Below are 12,217 nucleotides of genomic sequence, written 5' to 3'. Positions count from 1 at the left end.
AATAACATATTATCAGAAAAAATATACAACGTAACTCTCACCAGAAAAACACATAAAGACAGGAAGATCACAAATATCCAAGGGTACACAAACACATAATGGGATAACACAAGGAAAGGACAGGGTTTGTTTTACTGCAGTATTTTGAAAACAAAACTTTCTTTACTTCTCGGAGATCTCCCTTCGTTCTTCATTATTTCCAAAAAGTCCTATCTATACCTGCTTTCTGTACTTTTCTCGTATAGCCTCTCAGTGCATTTCTTCAAATTCATCGCAACTCATTCTCTTATAGGCTACCCCCTCTTAAGCTAACTTAAATCTACTGAGCTCAGATGCTAAACTAAGGGACGAGGCAATGCAGCAGCACAAAACAATTAACAGAAACATCAATGACAAAAAATACAAAAGGCAAAGCAAGCAGCATAAATTACAACTAATATAAGGCAATGAGCAGCAAACAAGAAAAATAAATCAGTAGTAAACGGGCTTAACAGAGTAATGCAAAGTGAAATTTAGTAGCCCTACGCCTGGCAAACAGCAGCATAAAATGAAATAACTTATACCTAAACATGACAAAGTTCAGGCAGAAAAAATATTACACTAAAAATGGCCATGTCTAATACCTATGTCACATCTTAACACTAGAGTGATGCATCACAATTTATTCTACAAAAGAAATTACCAAGTACTTGAAAAGAAAATTATGAATGCAGTTCCTGTGAAGGTAAATGTCTTTTTGTGCTCCCTCATTTTTTTGAAAAAAATGATTATTTACTCGATCTGTAGACAGAAAATATTTATATTAGTACATCTATAAAATTTTATTTTAACCAATGCTGCAGTGCAGCTAGAAACTAGATATCAAATGAAATAAGCAACTATGTACAAAGCAAAGCATAAGAACATCGTTCAATAGCCATGTGGCATTTCATAAGTAGTAAAAAAAAATATCTCATCTAGAAAGACAGTAGTCATAATCAGGTGTGTAAACAAACTATTTCTTGTCATTTCATTAGGCATTTCAGTAAATATCAGAAAGTACGATATGTTTCCAAGTAATGAGCGTGTCGTATTTGCGATGCTTTCTACAAAGGAATGTCAGAAGCGAGGTTAATGGCCTCTTTTTTTCTCCACCTAATGGCTTTTTCTCCAGGCGGCTGGCCCAGCTGGGTGCCACAACGCATTACATCAGGGTCACTTAGCTTTCTTACCGAAATATTTACGACAGCAGTTTCCGCTACAGTGACAGTCTCATATAAAAATTTCAAAGGTCGAGAATTTGCGTTACAAATGTGTAGAAACAAAATCCTATAAATATAACAGTGTCCAAAAAATTTTCGTCGGCATTGTAATACATTTGCGCATTTATATACATTTCATAACTCTTAAAGTACGATTCTTGGTTTCCAACAACCTTTTTCACAAACCAGAGTCCCTAATCACTACTCATTATTCCTTACCTTTTTACACATATACATATTCGCCGACACTTCTTCAATAATCCCTCATAACAGATACGTAGCATAATCAAATAACTCATATAGCATCAGCTTATTAATCATAAACATACCTCAGCAGCATAATACACATCATCGTCGTAATAATAACATCATAACACCTCAGTCAAATCTCAAAAACGTCGTAGCTTTCTACAATAATTTCAAAACCTAAAGAAAATTCTCTGCTCATTTCAGTAGTGTCATCTACCTCAAACGTACTTTAAAAATCATGATCCCATACGAAATACATCACTCAAAGCTCTCATAGTATCACAGTGGTTCCGAAAAAATATGAACAGTTCACAAAGTACAGACAAAATACAATTTCATAAGTGTGAAGTTACCCAACTGTGAAATTGCGTAAACATGTGTCACTGATGTAGTAAGATAAATATTTGTCTCTTTCAGTTAAATGATCAGATAGCTGTGTAATTCTGTGTTAGAGAAATATGGTACCGATGTGTAAAGTTGTATAAGCAAATACCATATTAGCTAGGGCTCCTTGTGCTAGCCAAACACATGATACACAAAGTAAGCGTGTACCCCCCTGAGGATTAATGTAATTATACCCTCAGGTGTTACAGATTACAGCAATAGAATGAAATGTATCACGGAAAACCTTTGTATCATTGTACTCCAAATATCTTTAAAAATAAAGGTTTTAAGTACAAAATTAATCTCTCAAATGCGTGTCCTGTAGCGCTAAATGTGCGTCTTGCTGTAAGATAATTCAGTGGAAGTGTCGTAGTTATCGTCCTCTGAAAGCTAAGTTCTGCAGAAGTCAATGTGCTTACCTCACGATACACAAAATGAAATACTTTGCGAATAGATATCTTAGTTATTACGCTTATTGCCGTGATGAAGAAAGTACTGTGCTGTAACGTATTGTTGTGCTACAGAAAAGGCTGTCTCATTGTAGCTATACCAAAAAAGTTGCTACTAAAACACGTTTTACTTTCCAGAATAATGCAGAAAAACTGTGCAGATATAAAACAGAAACACTGCAAAAGCAACATTGTAAAGTGTCACTCATTAGTAGTGTCGTGATAAAATCGTGTAGCTGTCACATAAACTAACCACTATGTCATCTGGTATCTCACTGAAAGTGCTTTAAATCCAGAATGTATTTTCAAGTAAACCAAAATGTTGCATTAGAATCTCATTAGCAGTACCGGTAAATGTTCTAAGTATGTGAGCCTTATAGTCGTTACGTAATCGTGCAACTAACAAGCAAGAATGCACACACACAATAACACTGTGTCGTCTGTTCCCAATAACAATGCATTCGTAATTTCTGTTTAAATAAGTTCTCTAATAAGTTCTTTTGGTTCTTGACTGGATATTTAACTTCAAACATTGTTGCATGTTAACAGTTTCTTAAATCTTACAAAGCATACTAGTAATGTAAAGTGAAAAGTTATACGGCAAAGACAAAGTTAAAAAGCAGATTATTTTTCAATAAACGGTTTTACATGTGAAATGTGGTGTAAACCTTTACTCTTCCTAGTACGCAGAGTTTCAACTTCAACACAATTATCATGTGGTATACGTCGGATTCTGTAAGGTCCATTGTAAACTAGAAAGAATTTGTGACTCAAGTGTTTCTTCTTATGTGACAATGAATGAGCTTTAATGAGAACTTTCTGACCAATACATAATTTCTTTGCATTTGCTTTACCGTGTAGTTTTCTCCTTTTGTCTGCTGCAGATTTTATATTTTTAATAGCCAAATCAATTATGTCTTTGTGTCGAAGTTTACGTGTATTCGGGAAAGGTACAAGCTCTCTGATTCTGTTCGGTGGTTTTTCATTCTTCAGTACAAGAGTAGGTGGTAAAGCAGTGGAGTCATGAGGCATTTCATTCAGCACGTTTTGAAATAAGTGTAAATATCTGTCCCAATGCTGATGCTTTCTGTGACAATAAAGTCTGCAAAGCTTATTGATTTCTTTCATAATCCGTTCAGATGGGTTACAATGTGGTGAGTACAATGAAATAAACACAGGTTTGATTTTATGATTGCGTAGCATGCGTGACCAAACAGCAGATCTGAATTGCGGTCCGTTATCTGAAATGACTTTACTAACGTGTCCAACTTCACGTAAGAAATTTTTAACAAAGGCGTTGGATACAGACCGTCCAGTGGCTTTACGTAACGGTGTGAAAGAAACAAATTTTGAAGTAAGTTCAACAGCGACTAGAACGTACGAAAATCCATTAGATGTTCTGACAAGCGGTCCCAAGAGATCAACAGCAGCAAATTCTTTTAATTTAGAAGGAATGATAGGAAACAGCGGAGCACGATGTGAGACAGTAGATGGTTTCGCCTTTTGACAAAGTTTACAAATAGACAAGACTCTTCGAATTCTCTTTTCCATATTGTTAAAATAACTAGTCGTTCGAAGAATATGATAACATTTTCGTGGACCAAAATGAGCGTAGCTGAAATGAATGTACCAAATGAGCTTATTAACAAAATCGTCAGGAATGCAAAGCACCCATAGCTTGTCATCAACAGTGCAGCGTTTGAACAGTATGTTGTTTCTAACCAGATAATAATGCCGAATCTGTGTGTGTGTCTTTTCATGCCATTTGCTTTTGATGTCTTTCCAAATCGGATCTTTATCTTGTTCATGAGCAATGTCCTTTAAAGATGTGGTGATGAAGTTTTCAAAGGCGACTTTCTGAATGTAAAGAATACTGAAATTTTTCTCGAGGTTACCTTCTGTGTTACTTTTCTCAAGCCCATCTGGTGCACGTGACAGTGCGTCCGCAACAATGTTCTCCTTGTCGGGAATGTAGACTATTGTGAAGCGGAATTCTTGCAGAAACAATGCCCAACGTTTTAACCTGTCATTATTTAATTTTGAAGACATAAGAAATTGTAATGCTCGATGATCACTGTATACTTTTACGTGCTTACCAGAAAGAAAGAAACGGAATTTGTTAAATGCCCAAACGATAGCTAAAGCTTCTAATTCAGTAACGGAATAATTTTTTTCAGATTTGGTTAGCACTCGGCTAGGAAAAGCAATGGTTTTCTGAACAGTAGTGTCATTTTCTGTGGTTTCTTGAAATAAATGGGCACCAAGACCGAATTTAGAAGAATCCGTGCTAAGGCAGAAATCTTGTGACAGATCTGAATGAGCTAGTATTGGCGCGTTAAGTAGCGATTATTTCAAAGAATTGAATTCCAACTGTGCTTGTTCGTCCCAGTTCCAAATAGTATTTTTTCCAGTGAGAGAACAAAGTTTTGGTGTAACAAGAATTTGCATATTCAGAAAACGACGGTAAAAATTTACGAGACCTAGAAAACTGCGGACTTGTCTTTTTGTGGATGGAACTGGAATGGCTCTGATTGCTTCTAACTTTTCAGGATCCGGCTGAATGCCTTCAGAAGAAATAATATGTCCCAAAAACGTCACTTTTGTCCTACCGAATTCAGACTTTTCCAAGTTAACTGTAGTTCCAGATTCTGCAAAAATATGTAACACGCTGTTGAGGATGCGATTGTGTTGTTCCCATGAGGCTTCTGCTATCAGAATATCGTCCACATATAAGGTGATGTGACGTTTTAAGAACTCAGGTAATATGGAATTTAGCCCGCGAATGAATGCTGCCGAAGAAATGTTCAAACCAAAAGGAAGTTTCCGAAACTGATAACAAACGCCGAAGCAAAGGAAAGCTGTGTATTTTCTACATTCTGGATGAAGTTCGATCTGATAAAAGCTGGATCTGAGATCAATGGAAGACAACACTTTTACACCATTAAAATTTTGAAGAAGTTCTTCCAACGTTTGCGGCCTGTCTGTTTCAGGAATAATGATAGTATTGATTTGTCTCGAATCTAAGACAAGTCTGATCGATCCATTTTTCTTCTCAACAACATGTAATGGATTGTTGTATGAGCTTACTGCAGGCTCAATAATGCCCTCGTCAAGCATAGATTGTATTTCTGTTCTAACACGGTCCCTATAATGTGCTGGAATTACATATGGTCTAACACAAAATTTAGTATGCTCACGAACACGAAATTGGTATTGAAATCCCTTGATTGTTCCTGTTTTATGAGTAAAAACTGTGGAATGTGCTTGTAAAATCTCAAAAAGGTCCTGCCTATCAGTGTCATTATAATTCTCAATTGTTTGAATTTTATTCTGAATTAATTTATTAGTGTCAAATGCGCCGTCGATATCATCCCTGTCAGTACTTGCAGAGTGATTGTTAGTGTCTAGTTCCGTAGAAAATTCCGAACTGTTGTCTAACAGAAAGTAAAGCCGATTAATTTCCTCGTCATGGTTTGAGAGCCAATCTTCAAATTTCAAAGCTATTGACTTACCTTCTTTCTCTAAACTTATTTCAGCATCGTGAAAGTTTAAGAGTGCTTTGTATTCATTCAATAAGTCTACTCCCAATATAATTTCCGTCGACAATAATGGAACAATGAGAAAGTTCATAGAGAAGCTGTGGCTTTGACAAAAGAATTCTAAATTGGTTTGCTGGCGTACATCTACACTTTTTACAAAGATTGCACCTTGTAATTTAATCTTACGTAACGGAAGTGTGGGGCAATCGTTCGATTTGTTGCATTTGCTAAAAGCTGTTTCACTAATTACGGAAATGGGACTGCCAGAGTCAAGTACTGCCGTAAATTTTACGTCATTTACAGTAATGTGAATCACAGGATATGCAATGTTGTTATGTTTTACGTCGTGTTCCTGGAGTAAGATGTCCCTAATGTCTTCGATATTTACGTAATTACTAGCTACGGCAGTTACGTCGTCAGTTTCATAAGTACGTTTTGTGGCAGCCAGCGGTATGAGTCATTGCCTATTGTCTCTTTGTTGGCGCGCGTCGTTATTGGGATTTGGAGACCTAACTTCTACAAATTCACCTCCTCGAGATTGCCCCGCTCTGTTTGAATCCCGCCAGTTCTGATGCAATTCAGGTCTGTCGCTACGATCATATCGTCTGTCGTCATGTCGGTATGTGCCATAGTTTCTTTCTTGTCGGTCACGTGGTGGAGAATTTCTCCCTGAATCGTAACTGCGCGCTGGACCGTTGCGTCTAAAGTTATTCTGTCTCCCTTGATAATAATTATTTTGGTTCCCAAATTGTCTGTTTCTCTGATTGTCTCTGTGATAGTCACTACCGCGGAGAGGTGATCTTTCCCTGTAATTATTACTACTCTGCCAACGGTTGTCATACGGGTGGTGTCTGTTTTGGTCACGATATGTGTTGTGAGAATAGCCTTGTCGTGTCCAGTTATTATTTCTTTCATCGCGGAATTGCGACGGATGTGATCTGTAATTGTTGTGCTCCTGCGTTCCGCGATTGTCAGTGTCAATTTCCAGTTCTTGTAACAGTCCCTGAAAAGCTTCAATGTCGTCTTTGCAACGTCCTGCCAAAATAATATGTCGTAAATGTTCAGGTAATTTGATTAAGCAAATGCGGATGAGTTCTGAGGGGCTGTATGGGTTTGACAGGTACCGATTCTTGTGCAACATGTCTTCAAAATATTTCACAAGACTGGAGAATTCAGATTGTTCGAAATGTTTCATCATTATGATGCCATGTTTTACTCGGTCTTGTGTGGCTTGAGACCAATATGCTGAGAGGAAGGCATGGTAAAATTCTCCTTCACTGTGGCAATCGTGAATGACCGATCGCATTCTTACAGCTGGTTCATTCTCTAAGTAGCCACACATAAATTCTAATCTGTGTTCTAACGACCAGTTGGGAGGAAAACAATGAGAGAATTGATGGAGCCATGCTTGTGGATGAATGTCGTTGCCAGAATTCTTAAATGTTTTGAATTTACGTGTAGTAATGAACAGCTTATAGTCAAAATCATCATGTCGGCGAGTCGCATATCGGTCATTGTTAGGTCGTGTCGGCCGTTCCATCTCAAAATTCGGTGCACATTGCCAATTTCTTTCATAACTTCCGAAATGCCCTGTGTTATTATTTTGCGGCTTTTCCGTATTTCTAAGTCCCTCTTCCCGTGTTGGAGCGCGAGTGTCCTCTGAAATACGTAATTCTTGTATTACCTGTGTCAGCTGATCTTGTACTTCCCGGATTTCTCTTTGGTGTTGCGTATTAATTTGATTCAGATTTTGTTTCAGTTTCCTAATTTGTTCGCTCTCTTCTGTGTCATTAAAGACTACCGGTTTTGTGTCAAACAGATTATCATCTACCTTCGTAGATAAATTGTTTAGCTGATCCGAAAGTTCAACTACTTTCTCTGATAATGAACTAATTTCCTCCATGTGTCTTTCTGAACCAATTTACAGAGTATCTACTGTGTCCTTTAAGTTTTCTTGAGCTTTTGCAAGTTGCATAACCGAATCGGTAGATGCAACTGAGTCAAATTTAGCTTGCAAGGTCTCATGATTTTCATGAACAATAGTTTGCAGTTCTTTTATGGCTGCTTCGTGATTCTGTAATGCATTTTCATGCCGCGAAAAAATGGGTTGAAAATGCTCACAAATTTGTGTTTTTACGTCATTACAGACTTTTTGACATTTCGATTCAATGTTATGTAACTCACTAGTTAAATCTTCACGTGTTTGTTCAAGTGTGGTGTCTAACTTTTGAAGATTTTGTCCCATTGCGTCTAACTGTTGCTGTGTTTGTCTCTGGTGTTGTTCCATTGTGTCTAACTTTTTAAGATTTTGTACCACTGTGTCTATATTTTGAAGCTTTTGCTGTGTTTGACTCTGATTTTGTTCCATTTGTTTCTGATTTTGTTCAAGCGTTGTGTCTAACTTTTGTAGCCTTTGTCCCATTTGTTGCATTAACTGTAATAACAATGCACTGGTGTCTGAAACATGTTCCTCAGTGCTTTTCGGCAGTGAATTTGCACCGGCAACATTCACATTTTGACAAGCGGAAAATGTGTCTTGACTCATTTGAGAAAACGGTGAGGACGCAAAACCTGAATCTACAGTATTTGCAAAATTGTGTCCTGTCATTTCGGATTCCTGAGGCGAGCTGTTGCCGACCGATCGATCGATAATGCTTCCCTCTTCACTAATTGTTTCACTGTCCACGCCATTGTTTGCCATCCGCTCCATTTCCCTATGCACAATTACCAAATTACTACTTTGAACATCAGTTAATTCATTACTCGGTGGCGCTAACACACTGCTTTCATTTTCACTGTCATTTCTCAGTTTACTTTGGAGCCTAGTATTACGTTTTTCACACGCCATTATTGTCACAGTATTTCACACGACAACACAGAAAAACACCATTTTAAGAGCAAAAATAAGAGAACACATTAATATAACACTGAAAATAATATCTAGTTAATTGCAAGCGCAGCTGCGAAATACTTGGTGCAAATCTACATGCATGCCACAACTGTTTTACTGTACAACAATGAAAAACTACAACTACAAAGGAAATTCTCTCTATGATTACGCGCTAGCAATAAACAAAAGCTACACTAATTACACAAACTACAAGAAAAAATCAGAAGATTCCAGTGAGGTATCCTCGGCTAAGGGTCGACATATGAAACGTCCCCTTTTAAACAATTTTACACGACTGTGCTTAAACTGACACACAATATTTTGTTAGCGCAACGCAATCTGACTTTCAGAATTCCCTACAAAAGAATGGCCCTGACTAACATTAAACTATACCTTTCACAAATCACTAAATCACTTACCTCACAAAAATCTTCGTTACTCCCACTACTGCAATACAGCGAGCGCCACTACTGCCTGCTAAATAAAAGATTCAAACTATGGAAGGCACTAACTACTGATAGGGATAGTTAGCAAATGAAAGATATTAATAGAGAACAAACAATGTATTTACCTTGATATCATCATATATAAATATAGCAGTTCATGACAAATTTCAAAACTCCGCCATCTCTCTCCCCACATCCACCACTGCTGGCGGCTCACCTCCAACTGCGCAACGCTACGCGCTGTTCACAGCCAGCTGCCTAACACTACAATGGCGAGTATTACAACAATGCAAAGCAGCCACAGACTGCACACAGCACAGCCAGTGATTTTCATACAGAGGTGGCGTTACCAATAAAAAAACCTAAACAGCCTACTTACAATATGTGGCTGAGAATCCTACTTATCTGTGGGGAACAAGCTTTAAGTACCTTGCTGGAAATGCCATCAATTCCGTAAGAGCTTTTACTTTTCAGTGAGTTTATTATTTTACTGATTTCAGAGGGAGAGTTGGTGGAAATACAGTTGTTTCAAACTGCACAGGTATGGCCTCTACTATTAGCAGCCTTGCCTCTTCTAGTGAAGATCTAGATCCAATTTTCTCCACAACATTTAAAAAATGATTCTTGAAAATATTTTCAATTTCTGATTGTTTGTTAGTACACTTGTCATTTAGTTTTATGGCACTAAAGTCTTCCTGTGCTCTTGGTTGCCCTGTTTCCCTTTCAATAATATTCCAAATTGCTTTAATTTTATTATCAGAGTTACTGATCTCAGGCATGATACACATGCTTCTGGACTTTTTAATAACTTTTCTTAGTACCGCACAATAGTTTTTATAATATTGAAAAATTTCGGGGTCAGTACTCCCTCTTGTTGTTAGATACAGTTCTCTTTTACGGTTGCAAGATATTCTTATTCATTTAGTTAGCCATGGTTTTTTATATGTTTTCTTGGAATTATGTTTAACTATTTTCTTGGGAAAACAATTTTCAAATACCCTTAAAAATGTATCGTGAAATAAGTTATATTTCAAGTTTGCATCAGGTTCCTTATACACTTCATCCCAATCTAGTTGCTGTAGGCTTTCCCTAAAGTTTGCAATATTTATATTGTTAATTAAACGCACTGCTTTGAAAGTCTGATTTGATATACTGCATGGAGCTATGTCATGTACTGTAACTAGCTGTGTACCATGATATCAGTGTATCCACGGCGTGGTGTAAGATTGTACACTTGGCCTACCTCCACTAACCTAATCCCCCACCCCCCAGGAAATGGGGGGAAGTTCAAATTCCATCACGATAATGGCGGGAAAACCGGACTTGTCTTTACTATTATTTAAACAATATCTTGCATGTGTGTTTGCCACGAGATCCGGAGTCCAACTGGCTTAGTTGATATCGTTGCGACGATATCGTCGCCACGAGAGAGCGCCACCGTGACGTCATTCAAGATGTCGGATTTTGGCGCGAAGTTTGATTTTTGGCGGGAAGATAGGCTAATTGGGCTACGTCCACTAACCTAACCCCCCATAAAAAAAATTGGTCACATGTTCTAATTTCAACATGATAATCGATCATATCTACGAAAAAATGGTCTGAAATAGGCCAATTGGGTCACATCCACTAACCTATGTCCACTTCATCCTACGAATCCTCGCCAAGTTTGAAATTTGGCGGTCAGTTATGTTTTCGCTTCTAAGCTATGAAAATCGCGCCAAATAAAGTACACTTGTACTAACCTAAGTCACCTCCTGTCGATTGGCGGGAAAAGGACTGAAGCCTTTATTTCAAGCAGTACGGTCATCACTTATGCTCCAACAGACTTAGTACACATCTTCGAGATGGCAACACCCAGTGCGCCCGCCACTAGGTCCAGACTCCAACTGACTTAGTTCAAATCGTCACCAGCAGAGGAGGCTACCCCTGGCGCCACCGGTCAGCGGTAGCCCGCACGCGCGCCACAGGACCAGTGACCGCTCACGTCACAGCCCTTGGTCGGAAGGCACCAAAGTTGTTTTGCTGGACAATGGAATCTGCCCTGACGTCACACAACCGCCGGTCCACCACGTGGCTTGCTCGACAAAGAACGCTCTCGCTAAGTTAACTGATCACGCAAGTCTCATTATTCAACCCACACGGCCCGATTACCTAATTCAAGATCGTTCGGAAAACAAACGCGCGTATGCATGAGCCATCGCTCGCGCCAAGCCACCTACCTCTGCAAGTCAAGTTCCCAACTCAAATCCCTATCTAGGAAAAAAATAACAACTCATATAGGTAAGAAAACGTGTTCACTATACTTTCAACTATATAGTTTCAACTACTTTTCAATGTCCAGACCGCCACCTCTTTTATCCATTCATTTCTTCAATTCTCACTTGAACTATGCTCCAGAATTAAGTCTAAAATTAAGTCGTAGTTTACTGCAGGCACGTTCCTGGAATGACTTAGGAGCATGGCTCACTTTTTTTTTTAATTAAGAACGTCACGTAACATGATTGTAAGGTGACTCCCCCTACCCCTTGCCGACGTATGTTGATACCACCAATCTCTAAATGAAACAAAAAAAAAAAAAAGAAACAACCACGGCACATAAGACCTTTGTGTCGAATTTTGTTCACACAGCCAATCTCGCGTCCTTGACAAATTTAAAACATTCTTTAAACATATTTATCCTTTAGAAACTGACCATCAATGAGAAATGTGGGAGCTGTTATAGCGTAGTGAGTAGAGGGATTTGTTGCCAATCTTGTAGGAAATATTTTCACAGCGGGGAGGGGGGGGAGAGGGGGGGATGCAGTGGGGAGAATGTTGGGAGAGCAGGAGGCTCTCTCCTGGAGCTGCAGAGTAAGGAACATTTTGATTGGGAACAGGAAAGGAAAGTCTGTGCCCTTCAGGCACAGTTGGACGAAGCAAGGAAGGAACTCATAAGGATCAGGGGAGATAGGGGGGAGGAGAGTGGCTGGAAACTGGCAGCTGGTAGGAGGATAGGAAGAAAGAGAATGCGATCTGACAG

This window comes from Schistocerca nitens, chromosome 8 (assembly GCF_023898315.1).
Source record: "Schistocerca nitens isolate TAMUIC-IGC-003100 chromosome 8, iqSchNite1.1, whole genome shotgun sequence".
NCBI classification, from domain to species: domain Eukaryota; kingdom Metazoa; phylum Arthropoda; class Insecta; order Orthoptera; family Acrididae; genus Schistocerca; species Schistocerca nitens.
The sequence above is the reverse complement of the archived record's forward strand: the minus strand, read 5'-3'. Positions refer to the sequence as shown.